The sequence below is a fragment of the Choloepus didactylus genome, chromosome X, assembly GCF_015220235.1.
Source record: "Choloepus didactylus isolate mChoDid1 chromosome X, mChoDid1.pri, whole genome shotgun sequence".
NCBI lineage: Eukaryota > Metazoa > Chordata > Mammalia > Pilosa > Megalonychidae > Choloepus > Choloepus didactylus.
Genome location: NC_051334.1, coordinates 52,964,209 through 52,986,011, shown reverse-complemented (window position 1 = coordinate 52,986,011; position 21,803 = coordinate 52,964,209). Strand labels below are relative to the sequence as shown.

Here is a 21,803-nt window from a genome sequence, read left to right as displayed (position 1 = left end):
AAGAGTAACCTCCAGAATGACCACTCAATTCCATTTGAGATCTCTCAGCCACTGAATCACTATTTTGCTTCATTCTCTTCCCCCTATGTGCCTGTACTGCTCCCTTTATTATTTCTTGTAGAACAGGTATCTTGTTCACAAACTCTGTCAGTGTCCATTTGTCTGAAAATATTTTAAACTCGCCCTCATTTTTGAAGGACAGTTTTGCTGGATATAGAACTATTGGTTGGCAGTTTTTCTCTTTCAGTATCTTAAATATACCATATCATTGCTTTCTCGCTTCCATGGTTTCTACTGAGAAATCCACATATAGTCTTATCAAGCTTCCTTTGTATATGATGGATCACTTTTCCCTTGCTGCTTTTATAATTCTCTCTTTGTCTCTGACATTTGATAATACTATTATTAATGTCTTGGAGTCGGTCTACTCAGATCTATTCTGTTTGGGGTACTCTGTTCTTCTTGGATCTGTAATTTTATGTCTTTCAAAACAGATGGGAAATTTTCAGTTATTACTTCCTCCATTATTATTTCTCCCCCTTTCCCTTCTCTTCTCCTTCTGGACATCTATGACGTGTATATTCATATGCTTCATGTTGTAATTTAGTTCCCTGAGATGCTACTCATATTTTTCCGTTCTTTTCACTGTGTGTTCTTTTGTGTGTAGGATTTCACATGTCCTGTCCTCCACTTCATGAATCCTTTCTTCTGCCTCTTCAAATCTGCTGTTGTTTGTCTCCATTGTGTTTTTTATCTCTTCTATTGTGCCTTTCATTCCCATAAGTTCTGCCAATTGTTTTTTCAAACTTTCAAGTTCTTCCTTATGTTTGCCCAGTGTATTCTTTATATCCTTTGTCTCTTTTGCCATATCTTCCCTCAACTAGTTGACTTGATTTGTGTATTGATTTAGGAGATTTGTTTGATTATTAGTTAGTTGTTCCAATTCCTGTATCTCAGTTGAAGTGTAAGTTTGTTCCTTTGACTGGGCCATATCTTCATTTTTTCTAGTGTGATTTGCAAGTTTTTTGTTGTCTAAGCATCTGGTTTCCTTGATTACCCCCATCAGATTTTCCCAGACCAGATGGGCCCAGGTCTCAGGAGTAGGGTGTAATCAGTATCACATTTACTTGAGATGAGACCCAGAAGGTTGTCAGACTTTCCTGGGAGGCCTCTAGAATATGTGCTTTTCCTATCCTACCCAGCAGGTAGTGCTTGTCAGCCTGCAGCTCCCCACCAGCATAAAGAGGTATGGTGTATTTAGTTCTCAATGGACCCTATCCTGGCCAGGGACTGAGGGTGTCAGAATCCAAGCTTTACTGTTTCTATTGTTTTATCCCCCATGCCCTGGTTCTGAATTCTCTGAGAGTGGCCTGCCACATGAGCTGGACCCTGTTCCCCCTTTTCTTAGGGAAGACAACCCTTTAAGGAATTGCCTCCTACACTTGAGATTTTCCTTTGACTCTCTGTCTTAACTTCACCCTTGTCTTGGTCTGTGCTGACAACTGAAAATGCCGGAGGCTCTCTCTAATGAGCTACTTAGAATAGAGAAAAAAAAAACAAGGAAAAAAGCAAGAAGTCCCCTTTCCAGAGCAAGTCCCCAGCCCTCCAGTTCACCAGGAAGAACCAGAGTTGTTACCTGGTTCTGTGTGCCCCTTTTCTTGGGATACAGCCCTTTCCCAGTATTCTGAGTTCAGTGAACTCCAGAAGCCCCTGTTTTTATTTATTTATGGATTTTTCCCATCAGCCCCATGTTCTCACTCCCAGATAAACCTCTGTGTTCCTTTCCTGCTTGCTCCAGGTTTATCTGTGCTCATAGCTTATATTCAGTCATCCAAATTTATTAATTAAAAACACAATTGGAGCTTAGTTGAGGTACATTCCATTGCTCCTGTCAGGGACTGCCTTTTTTCCCATAGTGAAGTTTTGCAACTCAGCCTGCCATGCTGGGGGCGGGGGTGGGGTGCCAGCTCCACAATTTGTTTTCCGAGTCACGGGTGTCCCCCAGTTGATTGTTCCAGACTATTTTCTAGATGTTCCTAGCTATTTACTGGTTGCTTTAGGGGACTAACTAAATTTCACACCTCCCTATGCCACCATCTTTCTCCACCTCCAGTCCGTTGATTCTTGCCTCACATCCTTGATTCTGAGATTATCCAAAATGATATCTATGACCTTTGCCTAAAACCATGATATACAATTAGCTGGTCCGTAAGGGTCAACAGTTTGCAATTCATGAAAAATTTACAGAGAGACAGGGTGGGACTCTGGAATGACTGAGTGAGGAGTTCAGCACATCCTCTCCTCAGAGCACAATGATTAAATTGGACAAAATTGTTGACAACTGAACAGCATAACTTAGTCACGTTGACCATGAACTTAACCATCACAGTCAAACTCTTGACAACTTGGCACCCATATGCATCTCTTTAATACATACTTAATCTCTAAATAAAAACAGTAGCACCCATAATTTTTGCTAACATAATTCAACTGTCCTGCATAAAACCTTTAATGCACTAAAGCCTTCCCCACAAGAGGATGTAATTCCTTGGTTAATATTCAGTCCTAAACTTGATACCCTGTAAATTAAATACTATGACATAAAGTTAATAAAACTTATGTTATATGATAAGGGGATAAGTTAGGGAATAAAGCAAAGATATTTACTTTATGTATATATACAAACATATACATAACAAAATAAGGAAGAAATGCTGGTAACCAATACAGTCCTCATTTCTGTAACTGGTCACATGAATGCAGCTCATATTTGTAACTACCTTCTTCCACTAACCATTACATTTTACCCTTACCTCAGAAAGCACCTCAGCTGATCTTGGTTCTTTGCCTGGTGGGGTGACATACCTAAATTGGGTTATTGCACTTTTTCATTTAGTTTAATAGCAGGGCATGGTAGTATTAATAGATGCCTGATGAGATCTTCTGTATTCCAGGGAAACTCTTTTTCCCCTCCATAAGGTAGTAGCTTTTTTGTTTACTCTTGTCAATCATGATCAGTCTCCCCAGTCAGTTCAATATTTCATTTCTTTCGCCTGTTGACTCAGAGGCATGAGGATCCCAAAGTGGCCAGGTGGCTGTCTTAATTTCCAGTTCAATGAAATCTTTGTGTCTCCTGGTGGAAGCACTCCTTTTGAAAATAAGACCTCTAGACCAACAGAACTTAAGGTTATGGGGACAGGAAGATTTTTTTCTAGTGGATCACTAGGAGTAAAATAGTGAGTGGTGCCTCTCACATTTCTACCCCTTGATTTCTGGACCTAGGAATTCTTGCAATGAGAAAAACAGTACCATAGATCTGACACTAATTTAGACATATACAGCCCCCTGGATAACACTGACCCTGCTCTGCAAGGTGTTGCCACCCATTTGGCACAGAAATTGAGTCTTCAAAAGGTTGTTCCACCATTCTATTAATACAGTTGCTTTGGGACAAAGAAAAACATGGTAAGACCCATGAGTTACATAAGTATGTGCCAATTTTTGCACTCCATTTGTTCTGAAGTGGAAGCTGTGTAGAATACCATGACAGTACCTAAGGCACTCTTTAAGTCCATGATGGTAGTTTTGGTAGTCACGTTGTGTGAAGGGAAAGAAAATCTGCATGTGGAATATGTGGCTATTCCAGTAAGAACAAAACACTGCCATTTCCATTATGTAAATAGTTCAATGTAATCAACCTGCCACCAGGTAACAGGCTGATCACATTGGGGAATGGTGCCATTTGGAGGACTGAGTGTTCTCTGCTGCTGGCATATTGAGCACACAGAAGTGGTTGTAGACAGATCAGCCTTGGTGAGAGGAGGTCCATGTTGCTAAGCTAATGAATAACCTCCCTTCCTAACACCATGGTCACTTTGTTAATGAGCCCATTGTAAAATGACAGGAGTGGCTGGGGATAGAAGCCAACTGGTATCCACAGCAGAGTTCATTCTATCCACATGATTATTAAAATAATTCTCTGCTAACACCCTCTGGTAAGCATTCACATGGGACACAAATATCTTCATGTTTTCCACCCATTTAAAAAGGTCTATCCACATAACTCTCCCCCAGACAATTTTGTCACCAATTTTCCAATTATGATCCTTCCAAGTCCCTGGCCATCCAGCAAAACCATTGGCCACAGCCCATGAATCAGTACACAACTGCACCTCCAGCCATTTCTCCTTCCAAGAAAAATGAACCACCAGGTGCACTGCTCAAAATTCTGTCCATCGGAATGATTTCCCTTCACCACTGTCCTTCAGGGATGTCCCAGAAAGGGGATATATGCTACAGTGGTCCACTATCAGGTGGTACCTGTATATCATGCTGAGATATACGTAAAGCAGGCCTGAATTTTCTCTTCCATACTCAGCTGATCATTTGAAACTCCTCATGAGGCCATAGCCATGGAATGGAAAGAAAAGGTAATGTAGCAAGATTGGGGCCAAGGATATTTAGACCACTTCCTTGAGTAACAAACTTGTGCCTCAGGGCCTGTTTGAGCCCAATCTCATATGTCCCATTTCCATTTAAGATGGAGTGCTGCTGTGTATCCCCAACATTATGGCTTGGTGAGTCAGACAACACTGAGTTCATTATGGGCAACTCAGGTATCATAGGAACTTGGTGGCCCATGGATAAGTGTTTGATCTTTACTAACATCCAGGAGCAGACAAAAACCTGTCTCTCCCAAAAGAAGAATAGTTATCTGCAGAGGATGACAGGATTTTGCTCTATGATCTGAAAGATCTGCAGTGTAATTCTCTTATAGAGGCCTGCCAAAACTTCCAAATAGTATTTCTATTTGACACTGAAATTTTCAGACCAATTATCTTCTGGATCATATGGCTCAAGTTCATATAGTAAAAGTTTTCACAGCAGCCTGGACCTGCTGAAGAGCCTCTTCTTGTTCTGGTCCCCACTCAAATTGGCAGATTTTCAGGTAACCATCCAAGGTGAAAGATTAGCTGTTGCATGTGGGTATACCTACAACCAAAAAAGAGGCACAATGCCTAGTTAGCCTCTCTGGATTTTGGGTCACCTTGGATGGTGTGATGGTTATGCTCATGTGTCAACTTGGCAAGGTGATGGTGTCCAGGTGTCTGGTCAAGCAAACACTGGCCTAACCATTACTGCAAGCATATTTGTGGCTGGTTAATAAACCAGATGGCTGGTTTATTAAATCATCCATCAATTGACTGCACCTGTGACTGATTACATCTTCAAAGGGCATGTCTTCCACAATGAGAGAATTAGATCAGCTAGATTTAATCCAATAAGTTGAACACTTTTAAGGGAGAAAGAGAGAGGACCTTCACTTTTTCTTTGGTTAGGCAGCAAAGCATTTCCTGAGGAATTCATCAAACACCTTCATTGGAGTTGCCAGTTTGTGACCTGCCCTACAGAATTTGAACTCATGCATCCTGCCCTATGGAATTTGGACTTGTGCATCTGCACAGTTGCATGAGACACTTTTATAGGATCATATATTTACAGATATGTCTTCTTGGTTCTGTTTCTCTAGAGAACCTAGCTAATACAGCTTGGTACCAGAAGTGGTTATTGAGAAACAGAATCTTAAAATGGGCTTTTACAATTGATTCTCTACTTTGATAAGATTCAAAGGCCCTAATGACTCCATTTCCAATAATCAAGATGGCACTGACAGTCCATGGTGTCAGTTGGCAATGGAGATATGCAAAATGTCACCATTTGGTTCTGCTAATCATACTCTTGTATGAAGCAAGGCTCTAAATGACAGTGTTTTGACATCTTAACAGAGTTTTGCAGAGTTAAGAAGTGTAATGATGTTGGCTGGTTGCTCTTAGATATGCCAGATAAAGTTATAAGAGAAAGAGACAGACTAAAGGCTTCAAATTTGAAACTTAGGCACTGTATGAGAGATGTAAAGGTTTCTATGTGTGCCCTGAAAGAAAGTCTTATTTCCTATGGTGGCAGACTTGAGATTTCTGAAAACCAGACCCAGATAATCATTGTGTGAGTAGCAGATTTACAATGTAAACTAAAATCACAACCTTGCAGGGTGTCTGCAGTTAAAGTAAAGGCATTGATTGGAAAAAAATGGGATCCTGAAACTTGTGATGGGGACATATGAATTGATAATGGCAGTGAGGACATCAGAACACTGCATTCTGCTGAGTCTTTGCTAGATATACCTCTAATGGTCTGTCCTGAGGAAACAGACCCCCCCCCTCATCTTCAGTCTGCCCTGAGGAGACATCTGGCAACCTCTAGCGTGATTTGAGGAAGCAGCTTCCCAACCTCCAGTCTGCCCTGTGGAGCCTGCTATCCAACCCCCACCTAAAGAGATTAATCTTCAGAGCCTGCTAAACCTATAATCACCTCCCCTGAGGAAGCAGCCCTCACTCCTCTGTCTGGAGAGATTAATCCTGTTTCATGAGATGAAACTGCAATGGAATGTCCTGAGGTAAATTGAAGGATACTTCTACTTATTTTCATGACCCACCCCCACCACCAGTCTTTGCTTCAAGACCTATAACTAGACTAAAGTCCCAATAGGCCCTGAAAGGTGAGGTACAAAGTGTGAGCCATGAGGAAGTATGCTATACTCCAAAAGAACTGCATGACTTTTCCAATTTATATAGACAGAAATCAGAGGAATATGTGTGGGAATGGATATTAAGGGTGTGGGATAATGGTGGAAGGAATATAAAGTTGGATCAGGAAGAATTTATTGCTATGGGCCCCCCAAGCAAAGATTCTGTGTTCAATATTTTAGCTCAAAGGGTTAGAAAGAGTGTTAACAGTTTGGGTGGTTGCTGAAACATGGATCAAAAGGTGGCTTATATTACACGAGGTTGAAATGCCAGAACAGCCCTGGTATAATGTAGAGGAAGGGAATCAAGGCTTAGAGAGATTGGAATGTTAGAGTGGATTTCTCCTGGAAGACCTGCTCACACTCCCCATGGAATGTCCAGAGGACACACCTTTTACCAGGACTGTAAGGAATAAATTTCTGAGACTAGCTCCAACATCCCGGAAGAGCTCTGTAGTTGCCCTTCTCTGTAGATCAGATATTACTGTGGGAACTGCTGTCACTGAGCTGGAATCCTTAAAAACAATGGGGATAATTGGATCCTGAGTTGACAGAAGCCACATGGCAGCAGTTAATTGCCAAAGGCAAGGTGAGCCTGGCTACCATAATGGACAGCAGGCTTAAAGCAGCAGTCAAAATAATCTGACTCACCAAGACCTATGGCATTGGCTAGTAGAGCATGGAGTACCTAGAAGTAAAATAGATGAGCAGTCTACTAAATTCTTGCTTGATCTGTATAAGCAAAATAATCCTGCATCAGGTGAACAAAAGTCTACCTTGTTTACAAAAACAGAGTCACAGTCCCTTAGTCAATTCCCAGACTTGAGATGGTTTACAGACCCAGAGCCCTTTGAATGAGGGGATGGCCAGATACTCTTGGGGAAGGACCTTGTTACACTGCCAAAAATTTATACTGGTAATTTTCCTCCCAGCCTTTCCCAGAGGGACCTACAGCCTTTTACCAGGGTAACCGTGGTTTGGGGAAAAGTGAATGATCAGATATTTCAGGGATTATAAGACACTGGCTCAGAAGTGACGTTAATTCCAGGAGACCCAAAATGTCACTCTGGTCCATTAGTCAGTGTTGGGGCTTATGGAGGTGGGGTGATCAATGGAGTTTTAGCTCAGGTCCATCTCACAGTGGGTCCAGTGGGTCCCCAGACCCATTCTCTGGTTGTTTTCCCAGTTCCAGAATGCATAATTGCAATAGACATACTCAGCAACTGGCAGAATCCTCACACTGGTTCCCTGACTCATGGTGTGAGGACTATTAGGGTAGGAAAGGCCAAATGGAAGTCATTGGAACAGCCCCTGCCTAGCAAAATAGTAAACCAGAAGCAATACTGGATTCCCAGAAGGACTGCAGAGATTAATGCCACTCTTATGGACTTGAAGGATGCAGGGGTGGTTTTTCCCACCACATCCCCATTCAACTCTCCTATTTGGCCTGTGTAGAAAACAGATGGGTCTTGGAGGGTGACAGTGGATTATCATAAACTTAACCAGGTAGTGACTCCAATTTCAGCTGCTGTTCCAGATGTGGTATCATTGCTTAAGCAAATGAACACATCCCCTGGTACCTGGTGTGCAGCTATTAATCTGGAGAAGGCTTTTATTTTCAATAGCTTTTAGTAAGGACCACCATAGACAGTTTGCATTCAGCTGGAAAGGCCAGCAGTATACCTTCACTGTGCTGTCTCAGGGGCATATCAACTCTCCAGCCCTATGTTATAATATTGTCCACAGGGATCTTGACCATTCCTCTCTCCCACAAGACATCACACTATTCCATTATATTGATCATGTTGCTTGGCCCTAGTGAGCAAGATGTAGCAAATACTCTAGATTTGTTGGTAAGGTATTTATGTGTCAGAGGATGGGAGATAAATCCAACAAAATATATGGGCCTTCCACCTCAGTAAAATTTCTAGGTGTCTAGTGGTAAGGGGCATGTTGAGATATCCATTCTAAAGTGAAGGATAAGCTGTTGCATCTGGCCCCTCCTATGACCAAAAAAGAGGCACAATGCCTAGTTGGCATTTCTGGATTTTGGAAGCAAAGTGTTCCTCATATGGGTTTTTCTATTCTGGCCCACTTACCAGGTGACCAGAAAAGCTTCTAGTTTTGAGTGGGTACCAGAAAAAGATGAGGCTCTGTGACAGGTCCAGGTGCTGTGCAAGCTGCTCTGCCACTTGGACCATATGATCCAGCTGATCCAATGGGGTTGGAAGTGTCAGTGGCAAATAGGCTGTTTGAAGCCTTTGGCAGGCTCCTATGGGAGAATCACAATGCAGGCCCTTAGGATTTTGAAGTAAAGCCTTACCATCCCATGCAGATAACTAGTCTCCATTTGAGAAACAGCTATTGGCCTCCTATTGTGGCTTAGAAGAGATGGAACACTTAACCATGGGCCACCAAGTTACCATGAAACTTCAGTCACCTATCATGAGCTGGGTGTTGCCTGACCCACCAAGCCATAAAGTTGGGTGTGCACAGTAGCACTCCATCATTAAATGGAAATGGTATATATGAGTTAGGGCTCAAGTGGGTCCTGAATGCACAAGTAAGTTACATGTGCAAGTGGCCCAAATGTCCATGGCTCCCAATCCTTCCACCTGACCTTCTCTTTCCTGTCCAACAGCTATGGCATCTTGGTGAGTTCCTTACAATCATTTGACTGAGGAAGAGAAAACTCAGGCCTGGTTTACAGATGGTTCCACATCAGATGCAGGCACCACTTGAAAGTGGACAGCTGAAGCACTGCACATCCCTTTCTGGGATGTCCCTGAAGGACAGTGGTGTGGGAAAATCCTCCCAGTGGGCAGAACTTCAAGCAGTCCATCATTTTGTTCATTTTGCTTGGAAGGATAACTGGCCAGAGGTGCATATGTATACTGAGTCATGGGCTGTTGCTAATGGTTTGGCTGGATGGTCAGGGACTTGGAAGAAACATGATTGGAAAATGGGTGACAAGGAAGTCTGGGAAAGAGATATTTGGGTAGACCTTTCTGGGTGGGAAAAAACATGAAGATATTTGTGTCCCATATGAATGCTCACCAGAGGGTGACTTTAGCAGTGGAAGATTTTAATAATCAATTGGATAAGATGACCCATTTGGTGGCTACCAGTCAGCCTCTTTCCCCAGCCACTCCTGTGATTGTACAATGAGCTCATGAAGAAAGTGGTCATGGTGGTAGGGATGGAGGTTATGCATGGTCTCAGCAACATGGACTTCCACTCACCAAGGCCAACCTGGCCATAGCCACTACTGAGTGCCCAATCTGCCAGCAGCTGAGACCCACACTCAGTCCCCAATATGGCACCATTCCCCAAGGTGATCAGCCTACTACCTGATGGCAGGTTGATTACATTGGACCATTTCCTTCATGGAAGGGGCAGCAGTTTGTTCTCACTGGAATAGACACATACTCTGGATATGGGTTTGCCTTCCCTGCTTGCAATGCTTCTGCCACAGCTACCATCATGGACTTATGGAATGCCTTATCCACCATCATGGTATTCCACACAGCATTGCTTCTGACCAAGGAACCCACTTCACAGCAAATGAAGTGAGGGAATGGGCACATGCTCATGGAATTCTCTGGTCTTACTATGTTCCCCATCATCCAGAGGCAGCTGGGTTGATAGAACAGTGGAATGGCCTCTTGAAGACTCAATCATGGTGCCAACTAGGTGGCAATAACTTTCAGGGCTGAGGCAGTGTTAAGCATTTCAGGAGGCTGCATATGCTCTGAAACAGTGTCCACTCTATGGGGCTGTTTCTCCCAAAGCCAGGATTCACAGGTCTAGGAATCAAGAGGTGGAAACAGTGGTGGCACCACTCACTATCACTCCTAGTAATCCACCAGGAAAATTTTTGCTTCCTGTCCCTGCAACCTTAAGCTCTGCTGGTCTACAAGTCTTGGTTCCAAAAGGAGGAGTGCTTCCACCAGTAGAAACAATCATTCCATTGAACTGGAAGTTAAAACTGCCACATGGCCACTTTGGGCTTCTCATGCCTCTGAATCAACAGGCAAGGAAGGAGATTATTGTACTGGCCGGGATGATTGATCCTGACTATCAAGGGGAAAATAGCACTGCAACTATACAATGGAAGTAAAAAGAGTTTTTCTGGAATACAGTAGATCCCCTAGGGTGTCTCTTAGTACTACCATGCCCTGTGATTAAAGTCTATGGAAAACTGCAACAACCCAATCCAGGCAGGACTGCCAATGGCCAAGAAACTTCAGGAATGAAAGTTTGGGTCACCCCACCAGGCAAAGAACCATGGCCAGCTGAAGTGCTTGCTGAGGGTAGAGGGAACATGGGATGGGTAGTGGAAGAAGGTAGTGATAAATATGAACCACAACCACATGACAAGTTACAGGAGTGAGGACTATGATGGTGTGCCGGTTTGAATGTATTGTGTCCCCCAAATGCCATTATCTTTGTGGTCTTGTGGGACAGACGTTTTGGTGCTGGTTAGATTTGCTTGGAATGTGCCCCACCCAGCTGTGGGTGGTGACTTCGGTGGGATACTCCTATGGAGGTGTGACCCCACCCATTCAGGGTGGGCCTTGATCAGTGGAGCCATATAAAACATGCTGACTCAAAGAGACTGGATGGAGTGCAGCTGTGAGTGACGTTTTAAAGAAGAGCAAGCTTGCTAGAGAGGAACGTCCTGGGAGAAAGCCATTTTGTAACCAGAACTTTGGAGCAGACGCCAGCCACGTGCCTTCCCAGCTAACAGAGGTTTTCCGGACGCCATTGGCCATCCTCCGGTGAAGGTACCCGATTGCTGATGTGTTACCTTGGACGTTTTGTGGCCTTAAGACTGTAACTGTGTAGTGAAATAAACCCCCGTTTTATAAAAGCCTATCCATCTCTGGTGTTTTGCATTCTGCAGCATTAGCAAACTAGAACAGATGGCATGAACATTTCCTCCTTGTTTTGTTATGAGTATGTTTGTATTTGTCCATAAAGCAGATATCTTTGTTTTCTTCTCTTTCCTATCCCCTTATTATATAACATAAGCTGTATTGTTCATTTTGCAGTATTTAAGTTAAAGGAAATCAAGTTTAGTAGTCAGTGTCACCCAGGGACTTACACCCTCTTCTGGAGATATTTAATGTTTTTCTGGTTGTACACAGGACAGCTGAATATTGTTAGGCAAAATATATGTCTGTTATTGTGCTCTGCTTAGAGATAAAGTGTGGTTTAAGGTGATGTGTATAATTGCCAAGTTGACAAGGATTGGACCCTGATGATTAGGTTGATGTGTCAGTTTGGCAAGGTGATGGTGTCCATGTGTCTGGTCAAGCAAGCACAGGCCTAACTGTTACTGTTGGGACATTTGTGGCTGGTTAATAAAACAGATGGCTGGTTTATTAAATCATCAGTCAATTGATTGTACCTGTGACTGATTTCATCAACAAAGTGCATGTCTTCCACAATGAGAGAATTCAATCAGCTGGATTTAATCCAATCAGTTCAAGACTTTTAAGGGAGAAAGAGAGAGAACCTTCACTTCTTCAGCTAGCCTGTGAAGCATTTCCTGAGGAGTTCGTTTGAGTTGCCAGTTCACTGTCTGCCTTATGGAATTTGAACTCATGCATTCTGCCTGTTCCAGTTGGCAAATGCTGCCATTTTGCAAAACAACAGAAATGGATTGGCTTTTATAAAGGGGGTGTGCCAGTTTGAATGTATTATGTCCCCCAAAATGCCATTATCTTTGATGTAATCTTGTGTGAGCAGATGTATCAGTGTTGATTAGATTGTAATTCTTTGAATGTTTCAGTGGAGATACCCTCCACCCAACTGTGGGTGATGACTCTGATTGGATAATTTCCATGGAGGTGTTACTCCACCCATTCAGGTTGGGTCTAAATTAAATCACTGGAGCCATATTGATGAGCTGATGGACAGAGGGAACTCAGTGCAGCTGAACGTGACATTTTTGAAGAGGAGCTACAGCCAAGAGGGACACTTCAAAGAATGCACAGCAGCTGAGAAGAGGAGCTGTGGATGAGAGACAGTTTGAAGATGGCCGTTGAAAGAAGACTTTTGCTCTGGAGAAGCTAAGAGAGGAAAAATGCCCCAAGAGCAACTAAGAGTGACAGTTTCGAGGAACTGCAGCCTAGAGAGGAACACCCAGGGAGAAAGCCATTTTGAAACCAGAACTCTGGAGCAGACACCAGCCACGTGTCTTCCCAGCTAACAGAGGTTTTCCGGACACCATTGGCCATCCTGCAGTGAAGGTACCTGATTGTTGATGACTTACCTTGGACACTTTAAGGCCTTAAGACTGTAACTTTGCAACCAAATAAACCCCTTTTATAAAAGTCAATCCATTTCTGGTGTTTTGCATTCCAGCAGCATTAGCAAACTAGAATATGGGGTTTATCTGATTACAAAGCTACAGTCTGAAGGCCATAAAAATGTCCAAGCTAAGGCATCAACAATAGGGTACTGTGCCAGTTTGAATGTATTATGTCCCCCAAAATGCCATTATCTTTGATGTAATCTTGTGTGGGCAGACATATCAGTGTTGATAAAATTGTCATTCTTTGAGTGTTTCCATGGAGATGTGCCCCATCCAACTGTGGGTGAAGACTGAATAATTTCCATGGAGGTGTGGCCCCACCCATTCCACATGGGCCTTGATTAATTTACTGGAGCAATATATAAGCTCAGACAGAAGGAGCGAGCTTGCTACAGCCAAGAGGGACACTTTGAAGAATGCACAGAAGCTGAGAAAGTAGCTGCAGATGAGAGACAGTTTGAAGATGGCTGTTGAAAGCAGGCTCTTGCTCCAGAGAAGCTAAGAGAGGACAAACACCCCAAGAGCAACTAAGAGTGACATTTTTGAGGAACTGCAGCCTAGAGAGGAACATCCTGGAAGAAAGCCAGTTTGAAACCAGAACTTTGGAGCAGATGCCAGCCATGTGCCTTCCCAGCTAACAAAGGTTTTCTGGACACCATTGGCCATCCTCCAATGAAGGTACCCGATTGTTGATGTGTTACCTTGGACACTTTATGGCCTTAAGGCTGTACATTTGTAACCAAATAAACCCCTTTTATAGGAGCCAATCCATTTCTGGTATTTTGCATTCTGGCAGCATTAGCAAACAAGTGTTCTTTCACAGAAGAATGGCCAATGGCATCTGTAACACCTCTGGGAAGGGACATGACTGGCATCTTCTTCCTTTGCTCCCAGGTTGTGTTTCAAAATGGCTTTCTCCCAGGCTGTTTCTCTTTAGGCATATGGTGGTATTCTCTTAGGTGTCAGTGTACCCACCATCATCACAGTCAGCCCACATATGCCCATTCCAATTGACAGGATCACATTCCTTCCTAATAAATGCTCTCACTTTAACAGAAGACGTGCTGAAAGGCTGGGAGTTCAGTTTACATTGTAATTCAGCCACTCATACAATGAGACTCTGGGTCAAGTTTCCAGAAATATCAACTATGGCCACAAGAAATGAGTTTCTTTCAGAGCAGGCATAGAAACCTTTGTGTCCTTCAAACAGCACTTTATCTGGGAATTTAAAGCCTTGAGCCCATTCCTTTCTTTAACAACTGTATCCAGTGTATTTAGAAACAACCAGCCAACATATTTATACTTTAACTTCACAAAATTCTGTTGAGGTATCAAATACACTGTCACCCAAAGCCTTGCCTCATATAAGCATTTTTTTATTAGAGAAGTTGTGGGTTTACAGAACAATTATTCAGCAAATATAGGATTCCCACATAGCAACATATTAACACCTTGTATTTGTGTGGAACATTTCTTACAATTGGTGAGAGCACATCTTTATAATTGTACTATTAACTATACTCCATGGTCTAATGTTGGGTTCATTGTTTGTGTAGTGCAGCTTAATGGATTTCTTTTTTTTAGTTTTATTATACTACCATATATATAACTTAACAGTTCCCCTTTTAAACATATTGAGAAATACATTTCAATGCTATTAATTAGGTTTTTAGTGTTGTGTTACAATCACCACAAAGCATTGTGAAAATATTTCCACCATTCAAAATAGTGTTAGAAACAGAGTTTTACTTGGAAGAAAACAAAGGCTTATTCAATTGTGGAGGAGAAAAGAAATTTATTTTCATTTTTGCAAGAGCAGGCACACAACCAAAAGAAAATGAAATGGTCAGAGCCCTGAACAAAGAAAAGCAGCACAATATATTTCCTAAGCTTAATACCCAAGTTCCTCCCCTGTTTTCCCATTGGCTGGGTACTCCAGAGGTTACAGTTTATCTGAGAGAGCTGACTAACCCACCTTTGATTACACCTCATATTTCTTCACATTTTGGTGACCATGGTTGTTACTGGCCTTAACTTTAGGCTTATGTCAGAGGTTCTTTTTTTCCCTCTAATCGCAGAGTCAGTTTGTGTTAGTTGTGTGTAGCTTTTATTTCCCCTATTCCACACCACCTTTATCTGAAAGCTAAACTTAACCCTTTTCTTACGATTGGAACCCTATACATTTTAAACCTAACTTCCCATTCCCTATCTGCATCCTGTCCCTGGTAACATATATTTTAGATTCTGACTCCATGAGTTGTTAATTCTAGTTACTTCATATCAGTGAGATCATACAATATTTGCCCTTTTGTGCCTGGCTTCTTTAACTCAACATGATATCATCAAGGTTCATCCATGTTGATGTATGTACCAAGACATGATTCTTTTATATGGCTGAATAATATTACATTATATGTATATGCTGCATTATTTTTATCCATTCTTTGGCTGATAGACACTTGTGTTGCTTCCATTTTTTGGCACTTGTGAATAATACAACTATGAACATCAGTGTGCAAATATCTGTTTAAGTCCCTGCTTTCAATTCTTTTGGTTACATACCTAGTAGTGGGATTCCAGGGTCATATGGTAATTATATACATAATTTTCTCAGGAAATGCTAAACTGTCTTTCACAGTGCTGCACCATTTTACATCACCACAAAGAGTGAATGTTCCTATTTCTCCATATCTTCTCCAACACTTGTAATTTTCTATTTTTTTACATAGTAGCCATTCTAATAGGTGTAAAATGATATCTGATTGTGGGTTCTATTTGAATTTCCTTGATGGCTAATATGTTCAGCATCTTTACGTGTGCTTTCTTACATTTGCATATCTTCTTTGGAGAGATTTCTATTCAAGTTATTTGCCCAATTTTTAATTGAGTGGTTGCCTTTTTGTTGTTAAGTTGAAGGTTTTCTTTATATATTCTGGATATCAAACCTTTATAAGATATGTGGTTTCCAAATATTTTCTCCACTTGTGTAGGTTGTCATTGTACTTTCATGATAAAGTCCTGTGAGATGCAAATTTTTTTCATTTCTGTGAGGTGCCATTTATCCATTTTTTCTTTGTTTGTGCTTTGGGTTTAAAGTCTAAGAAACCATTGCCTAATGCAATGGCCTAAAGATGATTCCCTAAATTTTCTTCTAGGAGTTTGAAAGTTCGGCCTCTCATATTTAGGTCCTTGATTCATTTTGAGATGTTTTTTTTTGTATATGGTGTAAGGTGGGGGGGGGGTGTTCTTTTTTTTTTTTTTTTTTGAAATGGAAAGTTGGTTTTCCAGGCACTATTTGTTGAAGAGACTATTTTTTCCCAATTCAGTGGTCTTTGCCTCCTTGTCAAAAATCAGTTGGTCATAAATTTGAGGATTGGTTTATTAGCTTGTAATTTGATTCCATCGGTCTATTATTCTATCCTTGTGCCAGTACCATGCTCTTTTGATTACTGTGGCTTTGTCGTAAGTTTCAAGATTGTGAAGTGTGTCCTTCAACTTCATTCTTCTTTTTAAAGATGGCTGTGGCTATTCAGAGCCCTTTAACATTCCATACAAATTTGATGATTGGTTTTTCCATTTCTGCAAAGGAAGTTGCTGGAATTTTGATACAGACTGCATTGAATCTATAAATTGCTTTGGGTAGGATCTATATCTTAACAATATTGAGTCTTCCAATCCATGAACATGGAATGTCCTACCATTTATTTAGGTCTTCTTTGGTTTCTTTTAGCAATGTTTTGTAGTTTTCTATGTATAAGTCTTTTATATTCTTGGCTAGATATATTCCTAGATATTTGATTCTTTGGGTTGCTACTGTGAATGGTATTTACTTCTTTATTACTTCTTCCATCTGTTCATTGCTTCTGTATGGTAACGCTACTAATTTTTGTGTGTTGATCTGTACCCCACCACTTTGATGAATTCATTTAATAGCTCTTGGGACTTTGTTTTGGATTTTTCGGGATTTTTTGTATATAGGATAATGTCATCTGAAAATAGGGAATGTTTTACTTCTTCCTTTCCAATTTGGGTGCCTTATTTCATTTTATTGCCTAATTGCTCTGGCAAGAACTCCCAGTACAATGTTGATTAACAGTGGTGACAGTGGGCATCCTCATCTTGTGCCTGATTTTAGAGGGAAAGCTTTCAGTCTTTCACCATTAAGTAGGATGTTAGCTGTGGGCCTTTCATATATGCCCTTTATCATGTTGAAGAAATTTCCTTCTATTCCTAGTGCTCTAAATGTTTTTATCAAGAAGGGGTACTGGCTTTTGCCAAATGCCTTTGCTGTATCAATCATGTTTTATCCCCCTTCATTCTGTTAATATGGTGTATTACAATAGACTTTTTTATATTGAATCACCCCTTCATACCAGAGATAAACCCCTTTTGAGCATAGTGTATAATTCTTTTAATATGTTGTTGGGTTCAGTTCACTAGTATTTTGTTGAGGATTTTTGCATCATAATTATAAGAGATACTGGTCTGCAATTTTCTTTTCTTGTGGTATATTTACCTGGCATTGGTATGAGAGTGACCTTGGCCTCATAGAATGAATTGGGAGTTTTTCCACCTATTCAATTTTTTGTGGAAGTGTACGAGCAGAATTGGAGTTGTCTTGCTATTTTGGTAAAGTTCCTCTGTGAAGCCATCTGGTATTGAGCTTGTACAAAGTCTCCTACTATTAGTGTAGAATCATCAATTTCTCCCTTCAAACCTGTCAGTATTTGCTTCATATATTTTGGGGCTCTGTTGTTAGGTGCATATATATTTATAATCGTTACATCTTCTTGTTGAATTGATCCTTTTATCAGTATATAATGACTGTCTTTGTTCCTCCTGTTTTTGACTTAAAGTCAATTTTTATCTGATATTAGTATAGCCACCCCAGATCTTTTTTGTTTACTACTGGCATGGTATGATTTTTTTTTTTAACATTCTTTCACTTTCAATCTAATTGTATCCTTTAAATTTAGGGTAATACTCTTCAATACAGCTCATGGTTGGCTCTTGCTTTTTTTATCCAATTTGCTAATCTCTGCCTTTACACTGGAGAACTTAATCCATTTAGGTTTAAAGTCATAACTGATAGTGCAGGACTTTCTTCTGACATTTTGCTACTTAGCCTTCATAAGCCTTATTCCCCTCTTGTCCTTCAATTCTTCTGCTAATGCCTACTTTTATATTCATTTGATGTTTTGTGTTGTAACATATTGTATGCCTTCTCTTTCCTATCTGGATATGTTTTTCACAAAATTTCCATGTGGTTACAGTGGGATAAAATTTTAACACCCTAAATATATAACAATCATATTTTGTTTGATAACAACTTGTCTTCATTAGCATACACATTTTTGGTATTCATTACCACTTATGTCTTTGTACATGGTATGTCCAAAGCCATCAATTTATCATTACTTTTTATGTATTTACATCTTAGCACCTGTAAGAAGTAAGAAGTGGAGTTACATACTAATCAATACAACACAATAATATTGGCATTTATAATTACCTGATTGTTACTTTTACCACAGGTCTTTTTTCTTTATGTTGCTTTGAACTGCTGTCTAATGTCCTTTCCTTTTATTCTGAGGAACTCCCTTTAGCATTGCTTGTAAGGCAGTGCTAGGGGTGATGAAGTCCCTTAGCTTTGATATTCTAGGAATGTCTTAATTTCCCTCATTTTTGAAAGAATGTCTCACTGGATATAAAATTTTTAGTTGCGCTTGTTTTCCTTCAGAACTTTAAGTATTTCAACCAACTGCCTTCTTGCCTCCATGTTTTCTGATGAGAAATCGGCACTCAAACTAAATGGGACTCCCTTATACATAACACATTGCTTTTCTCTTGTGGCTTTCAGAACTCTCTCCTTGTCCTTTGCATTCAATTGTGTGATCAGTATATGATGTCATATATTTTTCCTCATGTTTATTCTGTTTGGTGTTTTCTGGGCTTCTTGCGTGAGCATCTTCATGTCCTTTGCTAAATTTGGGAAGTTCTCTATTAGTATTTTTTGAATATTCTTTCTGTCTCTTTCTATCTTCTCTTTCTATGACTCCCATAATGCATATATTGGTATGCTTTTTGGTGTCCCAGAGGTGTCTTAGGCTATTTTCAATTTTTATAATTTTTTTTTTTTGTGCTCCTCAGCCTGACTCATTTCAATTGTCTTGTCTTTGAGTTTGCTGATTCTTTCTTCTGCAAGTTCCAATCTGCTCTTGAAACCCCCATGGGAATTTTTCATCTCAGTTATTTTGATGTTCAATTCCAGTAGTTTCTTTTGGTTCCTTTTTAAAATTTCTATCTCTTTACTGAGATTCTCATATTGCTCATTCATTGTTTTCCTGATATCCTTTAGTTATTTCTCTGTATTTTCCTTCATCTCCTTGAGCATTTTAAATATCATTTTTAAAAGTCTTGGTTTGGCATGTCCACATTCTGGTTTTCTTCAATTGTGTTTTCTGGATTTGTATCTTATTCCTTTGCATAGGCCGTCATTTCCTGCTCTTTTTCTTTTACTCTTTTGTTGCACACTATGTGTATTTTAATATTTTAAAATGTTCACTCTGGGATTTATTCCCTTAGATATCCGTTTCTTGATTTTGTAACCAGATGTTGATAACACAGAGATTTTCTTGAGCTTCAGCACTCTTATCAGGAGTGTAGGGTTCACACTGTCTTTTCTGGGCCTATGTGTTGTCCTGGGCTTGTGCTTGTTAGTTGTTTTGAGTTCCCCTGTTTACTGGTGTTTGAGTGTCCCCTCTATTTCCCAGGTGACAGGCTTCCCTCTTCTGAGTGCTTAAAGCAGGCAAGCCTTTGCCCCAGGTTATCAGCCTCTATGGTTTCTTTCATTGTCTCAAGCTACTTACACCCAGAGGGCACATTCTAGGAGGGGGTCACACTGGAAAGGAGCTTCCTTAGTCATTCTTTCCCAGCTGAAACAGGGCCATAGACACAGGAATGGGGCACAGACCAGTTCTGAAGTTCTCTGGAGATGGGATCACAACAAGCACCAGGAGCTTCTTCCATGGCTCCCCAAAGCTGAGATTTCTTGACCTGCCTAGCAAATGCAGCCCTTGAACTTGTCTGTGTCCCCTGTCCCCCCAACCCTGAGTAAGTATGCAGTCTTTCAGTATCCTCTGCCGCCAGCTTTGTCTGATTCTAGTTGGAATAATGGCTGCTCTCAGTACCAGGTCCCTAGTGATTTGAAGTCACTAATCAAAATCGCTTCTCAGATGCTGCGAGGCTGTGGCCGCCCCCAAGCGCCATGGTACCTAACGTCACTGCTCGGCATCCTCAGGACAGGCCGGCCTGACTCGGGATGGGGAGCCTCTCACCCCAACTCCCGCCCCCCCCGTTCCCCACGGGCTTGCTCCCTGGGGCCCCCGAGAGCAAGCGCCTCACCAGCGAAGAGCCACGAGGATGACAGCAGACGCGGCCGTGCGCCAGGCCCAGCCCAGCCCCCGAGAGGGCACCCCCGGGAACCCCGTCTCCACAGCGCCCATTCTTGTGGATGTGGGCGGCTCCTCTCTAACTCTGGGCGAGGAGCAGCACTCTGCGGCCGCTGGCTGGAGCCCCGCGAGCATGGCAGCTAACGCCTACGTGGACCACTTCGCTGCCTAGTGCCACATGTCCATGCCCAGCAGCGCGGTCGTGCACGGGCCGCGAGAGGGGCCTGAGCCCGGCCAGAGGGCGCGGTCGCCGCTGCAGCTGCTTCCACGCTGTCCTGCGTCGAGGAGCACCAAGACGGCAAGGACAGCGCCTCGCTTTTCGTGGTGGCACGGATTCTGGGAGACCTCAACAAGTGCCCGCTCACGCTCTGGTCGTGCGCCCAGAGGGCGCCGTGGCCCGGAAGGCGAGGACCCCGTGCCGCCTGCCGCCCGCGCCACAGCCCGCTTGTCGTAGCATCAAGGGCTCTGCGGCCGCACTCCCCAGCCCGACGTGGAGTGATCAGGAGCCCGATCCCGAGGGCCGGCGGGGTGTTGGAGTGGGGTGGAGGTGGGGGGTAGCAAAGTGGCGCCGACCTCGGGTCACCGCTGAGAAAGCACAAGTGCCACCATGTGGGCTGCGAGAAAGTTTGCAGGAAATTCTCGCACCTCAAGGCGCAGCTAACATACACAGGTGAGAGGCCTTTCACCTGCAGGTGGCGGGACTGCAACAGGAAGTTTGTGTTTGGACGAGCTGTCCTGGCACTAGTGCAAGCATACGGTCGAGAAGTTCCGCTGCCCCATCTGCGAGAAGGGCTTCATGCCCAGAGACCACCTGACGAAACACGCGCCCCGCCGCCCCAACTTCCACCCAGGCATGCTGCAGCGGCGCGGTGGTGGCGGGCAGAGTGGGGGGGGGGGGTGGCGGCTCGCGGACTGGCTCAGTTAGCGACTACAGCCGCTCTAAAGTCAGCAGCCCCACCATCACCCCGGCCAGCTGGCCCTGAACCCGGGGCCCCGGCCCCTCCCCTGCAGCAGCACAGTCCCCGCCAGCCTCCCCGCCAGCCTCCCTTGAACATCGGCTGCCCCCCACACCGGGCCAGGGCCGGGGGCCTTCAACCCGCCCCGGCCCTCTCGGCTCCCGCCCTCCCCACTTCTAGACTTCCACAGCCATGAGCAGAGGCTCACTTCCCCTTGTGGGTCCCTGGCTTTCCCTTTTCTAATAACCAAGAGGAGAGAAAGAACTTTCTGAAAATATATTTTTTTCTTCACCCCAGGCATTAAAGTAAATTTGTAAAAATAAATAAATAAACAACAAAAAATTTCAAAACATCATGTCCAAATTGCACAATAGAAATACCCATGAAGTTAAAATTCAGCGTGTTGATACCCCCTTTTCCCCCATTCTCAGGGATGGACATGTTTCACCAGACCAGTGAGGACACCCCTTCCTGCCGCCTAACTCTGTACA

At 42.6% G+C, this 21,803-nt stretch overlaps 1 pseudogene; it reads left to right on the top strand.

The window, feature by feature from the left end:
- The first annotated feature begins 20,489 nt into the window (after positions 1-20,489).
- LOC119523810 lies at positions 20,490-21,339 on the top strand (annotated as a pseudogene).
- The last annotated feature ends 464 nt before the right edge of the window (positions 21,340-21,803 follow it).